We start from the raw sequence: 12,369 nt of genomic DNA, 5'->3' as shown, positions 1-12,369 counted from the left end.
GCTCCGAATCCTGCATTGCTAGCTCTGTGACAATGGATCAGAGCCCTTTAAATGTCTGGCGTTGGCCAACTGGCTCGCTGTGCCTAGAGCCAGGGTGTGACACTGCAGGAGGAAAGGGTTTGGCTTCCTGCTCTGCAGGCTCCTGCACATTCACAGCTTCCCCAGTGTCCAGCCACCAGCAGGGGCCCCGGGCACCCATCTTCCGTGGGGTTCCAGCTCCAATCACATTCCTCCCTGTGAGCGGCTTTGTCTGCTGCCCTAGAGGGACAATTCCCAGCAAGTTCCAGAGCACAGATTTCTAGGAGCTTGCCCCGGGCAGCACCGCAGTGAATTCCCGCTGTTACGGGCCCTCTTACAAGCTTGGCGGACGGGGTGGGGTGGGGGCGGGTGGGGGGCACAGAGACCCTTGCTTGGGTGCTGGATGGCAGCCAGAGGGGTGGTGGCTGCTCTCATGTCACTTCTGCCCATTTTCTTCAGAGTTCTCTTAACTTCTTCCTAGTCAACCTCTCATGGCTCCAATTCCCTGTTTAAGTTAGTAACTCTTCATAGTCAACTTTCTCTGTTTAAACTACTGTGTGGCTCCTCTCTCTCTCTCTCTCTCTCTCTCTTTTTAAGATTTTATTTATTTCTTTGACAGAGAGAGAGAGATCACAAGCAGGCAGAGAGGCAGGCAGAGAGAGAGGAGGAAGTAGGCTCCCTGCTGAGCAGAGAGCCCGATGTGGGACTCGATCCCAGGACCCTGAGCTGAGATCATGACCCGAGCCGAAGGCAGCGGCTTAACCCACTGAGCCACCCAGGCGCCCCATGGCTCCTCTCTTCTGATTGGCCCCAAACCGATAGATACTCTGTCATCGCTCCTAACCCTGCAGGGCCTAGGGGAGGCGACAGGGAAGGAAGCCAGTGAGAAACAGAGTTAGGGGAGATTGGTTGCCACCTTAGGGGAACGGGGACATAAATAGACAATTTCTCATACGACGGAATATGACACAACATTGATGGCAGGTGGTCTCCACTTCCCTTTCTAAACGCATTTGCACCTCTTCCCCATCCTGCTCTGTGCCTGGAAATCTGGCAGTTGGGGGGGGGGCTGGTAAGTGGTTAACACAAGCACCATGGAAAAAAAAATTACCCTGATTTGTAGGGTTTGCTGATTTCTGTGGTGTGGATACTCCCCCCGGGGCCAATTTCAACTTATCAACGTGGCATCACGGATCAAGGAGTTGGGAGGGGAGGCTCACCATTGGCCCCAGCACCCCCCTAGAGGCTAACCTCTGAAGACTACAAACTCCAGGCCTCCTGGTCCTCTTGCTTTCAGGTGGGAGACACAGCAGACCGGAGAGGAGAGTCCCACTCACCCTGCTCCCCCGCTGACGGGCTGTGGTTTGGCTGCGACTGATGAAAAGGAGCAGAATTTGCTACCCCAAAATAAGCCTCTTTGGCCTGAGGATTATTTTGAGCTGGTTATTTTTAAGAAACAGCAGACATGGAAATGCTCTGAAAACCAAGTGCTAGAAGTTACCCTTCTGTAAGAGGCACTTACATGAATAAGGGAAATGTTCACTTGTAGGGGTGTCTCCCTCTCTGCACCAGGAAGAAGGGGATGACTCTCAAACTCTAGAAACTCTTATCCAAGGAGAAGGCAGTGCCCTAAATCCGCATCACAATCTGACCCTTGTTTACTGCGCTTGGCCAGGTAACCCCCAGAACTGACTCCCCACATCTTTGTTTGTCTTTAGCTGGAGATGACATTTCAGGTGGTGGCTTAGGCCATTCCATGGAGTCACTCGGTTTTCCTGGGTCTCCGCCATGTCTGTAGGAGCTGTACCTGTTATTAAACTTCTGTTGGTTTTTCTCCTGTTAATCTGACTTTTATTACAGGAGGGTCTCAGTCAAAATCCTAAAAAGGTGGAGGAAAAATTACTGTGTTTCTCTCCTCACCATAAGCCTGGTTAAGTTGATTCTGCTGTCCTCTCTATTACATAACAAGGCCGTGGCAGCCATGTCCGTGCACCAGTTTGATCTGTGTGTGAGAATTTCTTTCTTTTTAAAAAGGATTTTATTTATTTATTAGGGAAAGAGAGAGAGAGAGAGAGAGAGAGAGAGAGCACACACAGGGGAGCTGCAAAGGGAGAGGGAGAAGTAGGCTCCCTGCTCGGTGTGGGGCTCGATCCCAGGACCCTGGGATCATAACCTAAGCCAAGGCAGACACTTAATCAACTGAGCCTCCCAGGCACCCCTGCGTGTGAGAATTTTAGGGGTGGTGGCAGCGTTGCCAGATCAAATATAGGATACCCACTTACACTGACATCTCAGTAGAACATTAATTTTTTAGTCTAAGTTTGTCCTGAATAGTGCATGGGACCTATTTATACGAAAACATTCATTGTTTATCTGAAAATAAAATTTAACTGGGAGTCCTGTTTTGCTTCTGTTGTTGTTAAATCAGGCAACTTTACCTGGGGAGTGGAGTTCCTGTTGGGGTTTTGTCCTTTCTAAAAGAATGTCTCCGACGTGGTTTGGGTTCTGTAAATTACGTAGGTTGAATTGGTGTCAGGCTATTCAGTGCCCCTCCTTGTAGTTTCCAGTCACCCACCACCCGGGTTGGGTCTTCCTTTAATAGGGCTTGACAGTGGGGGAGGCTGGGCCCTCAGAGTAGACCTAGGGCTCTCAGGCTCAGGTGAGCAAGACAGAAGAAAGAGGCCTGTCCCTGGAGGAGGCTCAGGAGCCCGTTCCTGTCTCAGACTCTGGATATTTACATTCAGCTTTCCCCCATCACCCTCCATGGGCCAAAGCCTCTGAAGAGGCCAGTGGGTTCACATTTGGATCCTGCTTCCTTCCCTTCCAGACTCCCCTTCCCCACCGGGCTCACCCCACCTCCGGGGTGGGGGGTCACAGGTTGGACTCTGGGATCCCACCTGGACTCACATCCCTGAGCATCATACTTAATCTCCTCTTGTCTATGGGTAAATGTGGCCTGGGAGTGGGTGGGGTCGGGGGGTCGGGGGCAGCAAGTTAGAAAGTCAGGTGACAAGTTAAAGCCCAGAAAGGCAATTAATGATGGTGAAAGGTGTTGCCCCCTGGGGATATTCGTGCCTTAAGCAGTAATTCAAAGAGCTGGAGTTCTAACAATAGATGTTAGACAATTTTGGAGAAGCTTTGTGACACTGAGCACATACGAATGGAACTTACTTGTCTTCGGTAAAGTCCTTGTCTTTTTCACCACTTCTCCTATAAGCTTCTTTTATTTTCCCTCATCCAGAAGATTTCCTAATCTTCTGAACTTGGAGATGTAGATATTAAATAGATCCAGATCTAGTGGAAGATGGTTCTGTTTCCTTCTGTGTCTGGGGCTTTGTCTTAGCCACAGGAAAAGTCGCTAAAGTTGTGCCACAGTGCCATCTGCTGCCTGGCACCACAGGCGCTTTTAGCGTGTATTTTTACAAAAGCAAGTTTTTTTCTTAAAGGGAACGAGGACCATTTTGGTTTGCTTTGCTTTGTTCTGTAACGTTCATGAACATCCGCGCTACGGACTTTGCTAAAGCTTTTGGTCGGCTAAGAAGACATTGCCCAGGTGGTGGCTTCTGTCTCAGGGGGTCTGGGTCTGAGATGGGGCATTTGGAACAAGCTCTCGGGTGATGCCTGCACCGCTGGTGCCAGGAACACTTTTGAGTGGCAAGGAGATGGACCAGAGTAGCCCACGCACCTGAGCAGGGGACTTTTCTAGACAACCTTCCTTGGAGAATTAGATTTTAAATGGATCCAGAACCTGTATACAATTACTGTGTTTTTGTTTGCTTCCTCGGCTTGCTGGGAGGAAAGAGAAAAATGATCGCGTATAATTGTCCCACAGTGCCATCTATTGTCTGAAACTGGCAGGCACCTGAGAGTTACTTTCTGCATTTTATCACAGCAGTTCCTTCTCTAAGATATGAACCAGTCAGAGGGGGGTTGTGTGTTTCTGTTGTTGTTACCGTTGTTTTTAGTAGACTCCACGCCCAATATGGGGCTTGAACTCTCGGACCCTGAGATTAAGGGTCACATGCTCTACCGACTGGGTACCCCTCAGGGCAGTTCCTTTTCTGGGAAGGAACCAAGATTATTTGTGTCCATGGTTTGTTTTGTTTTGTAACATGAATAAACTTCTACAGCTCTATGTAGCTAAAATTTTTAAAAGCCTAAAAGTTCTTTAGAAGCACTGAAATAAGGATTTTAGAATTTCTTTGAGCACTTGAATGGCCTAAAGTTTTGATTTTTATTGTTTGATGATGTCAGAAATGATGTTTTCATTTAATTAGGGTGTTGGGAGAGAAAGAGTCAGATTAACAGGAGAAAAACCAACAGAAGTTTAATAACAGGTACAGCTCCTACAGACATGGCGGAGACCCAGGAAAACCGAGTGACTCCATGGAATGGCCTAAGCCACCACCTGAAATGTCATCTCCAGCTAAAGACAAACAAAGATGTGGGGAGTCAGTTCTGGGGGTTACCTGGCCAAGCGCAGTAAACAAGGGTCGGATTGTGATGCGGATTTGGGGCACTGCCTTCTCCTTGGATAAGAGTTTCTAGAGTTTGAGAGTCATCCCCTTCTTCCTGGTGCAGAGAGGGCGACACCCCTACAAGTGAACATTTCCCTTATTCACGTAAGTGCCTCTTACAGAAGGGTAACTTCTAGCACTTGGTTTTCAGAGCGTTTCCATGTCTGCTGTTTCTTAAAAATAACCAGCTCAAAATAATCCTTATGCCAAAGAGGTTTTTTTGAGTGGTCTATTCTACTCCTCTTCAAGATTTTCATCCCACCAATATATATTTTTTTAAGATTTTATTTATTTATTTGACAGAGAGAGAGAGATCACAAGTAGGCAGAAAGGCAGAGAGAGAGAGAGAGAGAGAGAAGCAGGCTCCCTGCTGAGACTAAAGGAACCTGAGATCATGACCGGAGCCGAAGGCAGAAGCTCAACCCAGTGAGCCACCCAGCCTCCCCCCCCACCCCGCACCAATATTTTTGAATTATCAGTTGAGGAGCAAAACTCTGGGTTTGGACCTTGCGGGGACATACATGTAACAAGAGCTTTTTGGAAATAGGGCTGGAGTGAGACAAAATGCAGCACAAAATAAGGGGGGGGGGCCGGAGGGAGCTCTGGAGCTGAGCTAGGAGAGTGAGAGCTCTAAGGGGCTCCTCAGTGCCATGTGGACAGGCACTAGAGAGGAGCCAAGTCTCTCCCTCCAGGGTCTGGAAAGTTATCAGCTCTAGAAGGATCATTTACAGGCCACACAACCAGCAGCAGGGCACCAACCAGAAAGATCTCCCCTTGGCCATAAAGTCAGCTGTGGTTTTGAGCCAGGATTCTCTATTCTGCAAAACCCCAACTGTGTTTTGTGCCCGGTGTGGGGAGCACCTCCTTATCCACTCGGTTTGGCCCATAGTCATGAGGGCACAAATTCAGGATTGCTTTTGCCCCAAACTCCTACAGAATTTATAATGAAACCATTTTCCTGCTTAAACAACAACAAAACCCTGGGAGGGGGGTGGGGTAACTGGGGGATGGGCATTAAAGGGGGCACATATTGCAACTGATGGATCGCTGGCCAGTTACCTAAGTCTCAGCTTCCCCATCTGTACCCCCCTTTTGGGGGTGATGGAGAGGATGAAATGAACGTATGTGCTTAGCCCAGTACTTCTCATATTTGGGTGATGAAAACCCCTATATGTTGCTGTTAGTAGTATTTATATTTACAGGAGGCTAAGTAAGGCACCTTGAATGTATCAGATCCATTCCCTGGAACCTGGGAATAACTGCTTTCTATGGCAAAGACATTGTAGATGTGATTAAGTTAAGGAATTTGAGGCCTGGGTTATCCAGATTGACCTTAACTGGAATCACAAGGGTCCTTATGAGAAGGAGAGAAAAGGAGATAAAGGGAAGCAATGCAATCACAGAGGCAGAGGTTACAGGTTGGAGGGCTGCATCTAGGAGGCAAGGAATGCAGGCAGCCACCAGAAGTGGGGAAGAGGTAGGAGACAGAGTCTCCTCTAGAGCCTTTGGAGGATCATGGCGTGTCCTGTTGACACCTTGATGTGGGCCCAGTAAAACTGATTTCAAGCTCCTGGCCTCAAGACCTGCGCCTGCATGGCTCAGTCAGTTAAGTATCAGACTCTTGATTTCAGTTCAGGTAATGATCTCAGGGTCCTGAGATTGAGCCCCGCTTGGGGCTCCTCGCTGAGCATGGAGTCTACGTAAGATTTCCTCCCCCCCTCTCTCTGCCCCTGCCCCCTAGTCCAGTATTGTTATCTAAAAAGCTACCTGATGCTGTGCAGTCCATGGCGAGCAATATAAAATAGTAGAAACGGGGTGGTTTAGAAATTGGATTTTTTCACAATTCCTGAATTTCCTTTCTTTTTTTTTTTAAGATTTTATTTATTTATTTGTTTGTTTGTTTATTTTTTAAACGATTTTATTTATTTATTTGACAGACAGAGATCACAAGTAGGCAGAGAGCAGGCAGAGGGGGGGGGGAAGCAGGCTCCCTGCTGAGCAGAGAACCCGATGTGGGGCTGGATCCCAGGACCCTGGGATCATGACCTGAGCTGAAGGCAGAGGCTTTAACCCACTGAGCCACCCAGGCGCCCATAAGATTTTATTTATTTGACAGAGACAGACATAGCAAGAGAGGGAACACAAGCAGCGGGGAGGGAGAGGGAGAAGCAGACTCCCCACAGAGCAGGTAACCTGATGCAGGACTCCATCCCAGGACCCGGGGATCATGACCAGAGCTGAAGGCAGACGCTTAACCGACTGAGCCACCCAGGTGACCCTTCCTGGACTTTCTTATGGAATATGTAAGTTACATAAATGCAGCTATTCACTTCTGCTTGGCAAGCCAAAGAGATAAGAACCTGGCAGAAAAATTGACTTGAAAAGTGTAAAGAGGGGGAAAAAATTTAAAAATGGGACTTAGGCTTCCTTACTACCAATTGCATAAACTTCTGAGTCCCTTACCATCCTAAAAAAAAAAGTCTTTAAATGTAATTTACACATCAGTCTTCGATCTCTCTTCTGACAATCCTTTTTAGAACGCTTCTTTACCGACTTGTTATCACCTTAATATCTTGGTAGACTGAGAATATTGCCAGTGAAATTTGTCAATGGAGCAAAGGTTTATTTAAACCATTTATTCAAATCCGGTTGGCAGGCTTCTATTTCAGGAATGTAATTAAAACCAACGACTGCAGCTTGAATTCTCACTGGATACAGTCTCTGCTGGCCAGTCTCTTTTGTGGATTCCACTTCAATGTTATATTAATTACAAGCTTCATCTAATTAAAATTCTTGGTCTGTGGTCTGTCTCTAACCCTTTATGCCCCAATATTCCTAAGGTGAGCCTGGTAGTGATTGTTTCAAATGTTCACCATCTTTGTTCCCCTGAAGGCTTGCAGGCAGTGCTGTGGTATAGAAAATTAGAATTCGTTTCTTAAATTTCATACCATGGTGGGGGGGGATCTTTCTAGCAAATGGTGCTCCCATCGATGGGCTGTCTGTGGCTTTAATGTCGTGGTTCTCACCAAGCCACCTTCAAAACTACCTTATCCTGGGTGCTAGGACGAAGTATGTTAGACCCGCAGGACACGGATGCCTGGATGTTGTACAGACAAAAACCCAGATGGTACAGCCACAGAGACAAGAGCTCCTGCTGCTCGCTGATTTAATTGTTGTGTGTGAATACCAAAAATAGAAACAGATTCTACCTCTCCATTCGTGGCTTCCCACTAATGGCATAATGATGGCGCAAACATCAAAACTCGCGGAGCCTAAAAATCCCTGTCTCCCAGCCATCGAGCTCCTTTAAAATTGGCATACCCATGTGACATAGTGACAAAGGAAGTGACACAATGACAAAAAAAACCCAACAACACTTTTTTGCCTTGCCAAATAGCAGCAGGCAAAAGAGGGGACCACAGCCCGTATACCCAATACGGAGACAGCCTACATGGGAGGTGGGTAGGCCAAGGCTCCTAGGGAGGAGGGCGTGTGAATGTGGGATCTTGTAAACATCAGATTATACATGATGATTTTTAGTGTTCAGATCATCTGGGTCTTGATGCTGTTATCTCACGAATGCTGATGCTTTATCACGACTTCTCATCTGTAGCCAAATGTGTGCTATTTATCTTCTGCCGCTGACTCTGCTTTGGGTTCATGCACGGTGTGTTCTAAACTGAAAATAAAATTACCTTTAAAGATAACTGCTCAAGGTCAGAGACTTGGTGGGTGGTAGTGGAAAGGGTGGTCCCTGAAACCAACAAGATCCTTGTAGAAATCCACACTGCCTGCCTAAAAGGCAGGCCACTGATTTACTTACATACCCTATTACTCATTAGAATATTAAAAGGCAATACAAGAAGGCAGGTTGTTTGTTACAGTGTTATAATTTTTTCTCAAATGATCACTGCTGCTGTTACCACATCCAATGATTATAATTAAATTTCCTTAATGACCATACCAGTAACATTGACTTTGTGGTTGAGCTGAAGCCTATCTTTCTATCTTCCATAATGAAAATTTGTTAAACAAATCAGTTGTGTAGACAAGACTACTGAGTGGAAAGGCTATATTCAATCCCTTTAGAGGCAACCATTTACACATGACATGTAAACACTTGATATGCCAAATCAGTGTGCTGACGGCAAACAATTTTATCTGTTTGCTAAAATTATTAGTCCAATTACAGAGGCTATATATTTTTGAAAGCATGAAAACTTGATTTAGATCATAACATTCCTACTGTTCTCAGACGGATATGCTGTTCTTACTTTACTGTAATTATTAAATTTGACTCCTTGTAAAAGAATTAGAAGTCTAGTCTAACCACGTTGTTTTACGTGTTAGTAAACAGAGGCCCAAAAGTCTCAGTGATGGAAATAGACATCATCTGGAGACGATCAGTTTAGTGTAACAGACCTGAGCAGTTTCTTTCGTGAGTACAAGGACGGTTCAAAGTCATTGGCACCTGGCTGCTGCTGCCGCCACTGTGAGCTTCTACTTCTGCCATCTATTTATCCCACGCCAGTTTGCCTGGTACCATCAGTTGGCACCTGGCATCACATTTCAACCTCCTTCTTGGGCCTGTCCTGTACCACAGATGTTAAAAAGCTAAAAACTACCTTACCCCGTTGGAAGTGAGGGGACGGCCACCTTCCTGCTGCTTCGGTGCCACCAAGAGGAGAAGTTTTATGCACCCAAGATCTGGGATCCACTGGGCCTGGTGATGCAAAGAGACCATTGTTGCCAGGGAAACTAGATTTTTTTAAAAGCAATTTTATTCAGCTAAAAAATTATCATAAAAAATGTTAAACATACATTTGAGATTAATATAATGAATGATTTTATATCCACCATTGTGATTCAACATAACTATATTTTTTATTAATATAGAATGTATTATTTGTCTCAGGGGTACAGGTCTGTGAATCATTAGTCTTACACAATCACAGCACTCACCATAGCACATGCCCTCCCCAATGTCCCTAACCCAGCCACCCTATCCCTCCCCACCCCTACAGCAACCCTCAGTTTGTTTCCTGAGATTAAGAGTCTCTTACGGTTTGTCTCCCTCCCTGGTGCCATCTTGTTTCATTTTTTCCTTCCCTAACCCCAACGACCCCCCGCCCTGCCTCTCAAATTCTTCATACCAGAGACATCATATGACAATTGTCTTTGTCTGATCGGCTTATTTCACTTAGTATAATACCCTCCAATTCCATCCATGTTGTTGCAAATGGCAAGATTTCGGTTTTTTGATGACTGCATAATATTCCATTGTATATATAAACCACATCTTCGTTATCCATTCATCTGTTGATGGACATCTGGGCTCTTTTCATAGTTTGGCTATTGTGGACATTGCTGCTATAAACATGGGGGTGCATGTGCCCCTTCGGATCACTACATTTGTATCTTTAGGGTAAATACCCAGTAGTGAGATCGCTGGGTCATTGGGTAGCTCTATTTTCAACTTTTTGAGGAACCTCCATTCTGTTTTCCGCAGGGGCTGCACCAGCTTGCATTCCCACCAACAGTGTAGGAGGGTTCCCCTTTCTCTGCATCCTCGCCAACATCTGTCATGGAAACCAGATTTTAGCTGCGCGTCCAACCATCATGGTAGCAGCTCCTGCTCTTCCCTTTCTCTTCCACTGCACTCCGTTGTCTAGTCTCCCAGGCAAAAGTGGCCACTAGGACTTCTGTTCTCCTCACGTCAGTTATATTCTGGGCTACTCTCGGACAGTTGGAGAACCCCGGGCTCTATGCCCACCTTGCCCCCGACATTCCTTGCAAATGTAAACTGGTAGGGACCCCTGGGAGATCTAAATCTTTTCTTGCAAACCGCCCCCCTCAAAACAAAACAAAACAAAAAACCTATCTTCCTCATAATACAAAGTTAGATGGCATAGGAAAAAATACTCCTTGAGAACTTCTATCTTGATCTACAACAAACAGAGAGAAATGAAGTGTTTCCACAGTGGTGTTTCAGAAAGAGGCGTCTAGCAAGAATTAGAGGAGAAGAAGGTGGAATCAGGTAAGCTGTGGGGGGCTGTTTTCATAGCACGTTGGTTCCTTCCTTCATCTGACATATGCTTCCTAAGTTGTTACTACTCCCTGGTCATTGTACCAGATGCTGACGATACAACCGATGCGAGACTGACCCTGCCTTTGAGAAGTTTATGGCAATTTAGCAGGAAATGGCAATCAGGCAGTGTAAATGCTAAACAGAGGATACTCTGAAAGCACAACCCGGACAACCAGAGAAAACAACATTTAAGTTGACAACTGAAGGATGAGCCAGGAGAGAGCCTGGGAAAGGGGTGGGAAGAGCCATCCAGGCAGCGGGAAGGGCAGTCCAAAGGCTCAGAGGTGGGGGAAAGAGAACTTCTTTGAGGACCTGAAAGTTCAGGATGTCTAGAGCGTCTGAGTTGAAGTTGGGGGAGAGAAGGATGAAATGGGGAGAGAGGAGGTCGGAGAGAGAGAACAAAGCCTTGAAGAGCTTTCCAAGCTTATTAAGCAGTTGAGGATTTCTCTGAAGAGCAACAGAGAAGCCCCTTAAGACGAGCAGTGACATAATTACATTTGCATTCTAGAAGTGTATTCTGGCCGCCATATGGAAAACGGATCACCGGGGAGGAAACTGGAGGTTGAGAGACCAGCTGGGAGGCTGCTGCCATAGGCCAGGGGCAAGACAATGATGGACTAGATTCGGGCAGTGGCAGATGGCCGTGATGGGACCGGAAACACCTTTCAAAGAGGAATCGTCAAGACATCCTTTTGTACCATTCTTTTAAAAAATTATTTTGCTCTTTCAAATCAGGCACGTGGAAATGTGGGCTTTGTGTGCTCCTCTCACTTATGTACATCGGAGTGGCCTAGCCACTGGACATCTGTTAACAGACACCGAAATGAATGACTTATGGCCACAGAGAAAGTAACCAATCTTCATAGGGTAGACTTGCAAAATTAAATCAGTTCTGTGATGCGAAATGTCTACCTCATTCACCAACTGAATTCTTTTTTTTTTTTTTTAAAGATTTTATTTATTTTATTTGAGAGAGAGTGAGAGCACACAAACAGGGGGAACAGCAGACAGAAAGAGAAACAGATCCCTTGCTGGGCAGGAAACCCGATGTGGGGCTCGATCCCAGGACCCCAAGATCAGACCTGACCTGAAGGCAGAGGCTTAACCAATTGAGCCACCCAGGCACTTCTCTCTTTGTTCTTATACTCTGGTTCTTTATAAATTATGGATATTAAGTCATTGACTGGAAAATACGTCACACAGATTTTTCGACCACTCTACTGCCTGTCTTTAAACTTGTAGTGTCTTTTAAAATGAGACAGCAGGTTTAAATTTTTACTTAGTTAAAATTATCAATATTTCCCTTGACGGTTTGTGAACTTTTTTCTTGCTCAAGATGATTGACTCTGCAGCAGGGTTTTGGTTTTTTTATTATTATTTTTTAAGATTTTATTTATTTATTTGACAGAGAGAGAGAGATCACAAGGAGGCAGAGAAGCCCGAGGAGGGGAAGGGGGAAGCAGGCTGGCTCCCCGCTGAGCAGAGAGCCCGATGTGGGGCTTGATCCCAGGACCCTGAGATCATGACCTGAACCCAAGGCAGAGGCCCAACCCACTGAGCCACCCAGACACCCCTGTTTTTTTTTTTAATTTTTATTTTTTAAAGGTTTTATTTACTTTTATTAGAGAAAGAAAGCGAATGTGTCTGCAGAGGGGCAGAGAGAGAGGAAAAAGGAGAGAAGCAGACTCCCCGCTGAGCTGAGAACTCTCTGCAAGGCTCGATCTTATGACCTGGAGATCATGACCT

The 12,369-nt window shown here is 46.0% G+C and overlaps 1 pseudogene; it reads left to right on the top strand.

Moving 5' to 3' along the window:
• Positions 1–12,369, top strand: part of LOC101670747 — a 34,010-nt pseudogene that overhangs the window by 14,388 nt on the left and 7,253 nt on the right.

Source organism: Mustela putorius, unplaced genomic scaffold (genome assembly GCF_011764305.1).
Source record: "Mustela putorius furo isolate JIRA1106 unplaced genomic scaffold, ASM1176430v1.1 tig00003836_pilon_pilon_pilon, whole genome shotgun sequence".
Classification (NCBI taxonomy): Eukaryota; Metazoa; Chordata; class Mammalia; order Carnivora; family Mustelidae; genus Mustela; species Mustela putorius.
This window is presented reverse-complemented; position numbering and strand designations above follow the sequence as displayed.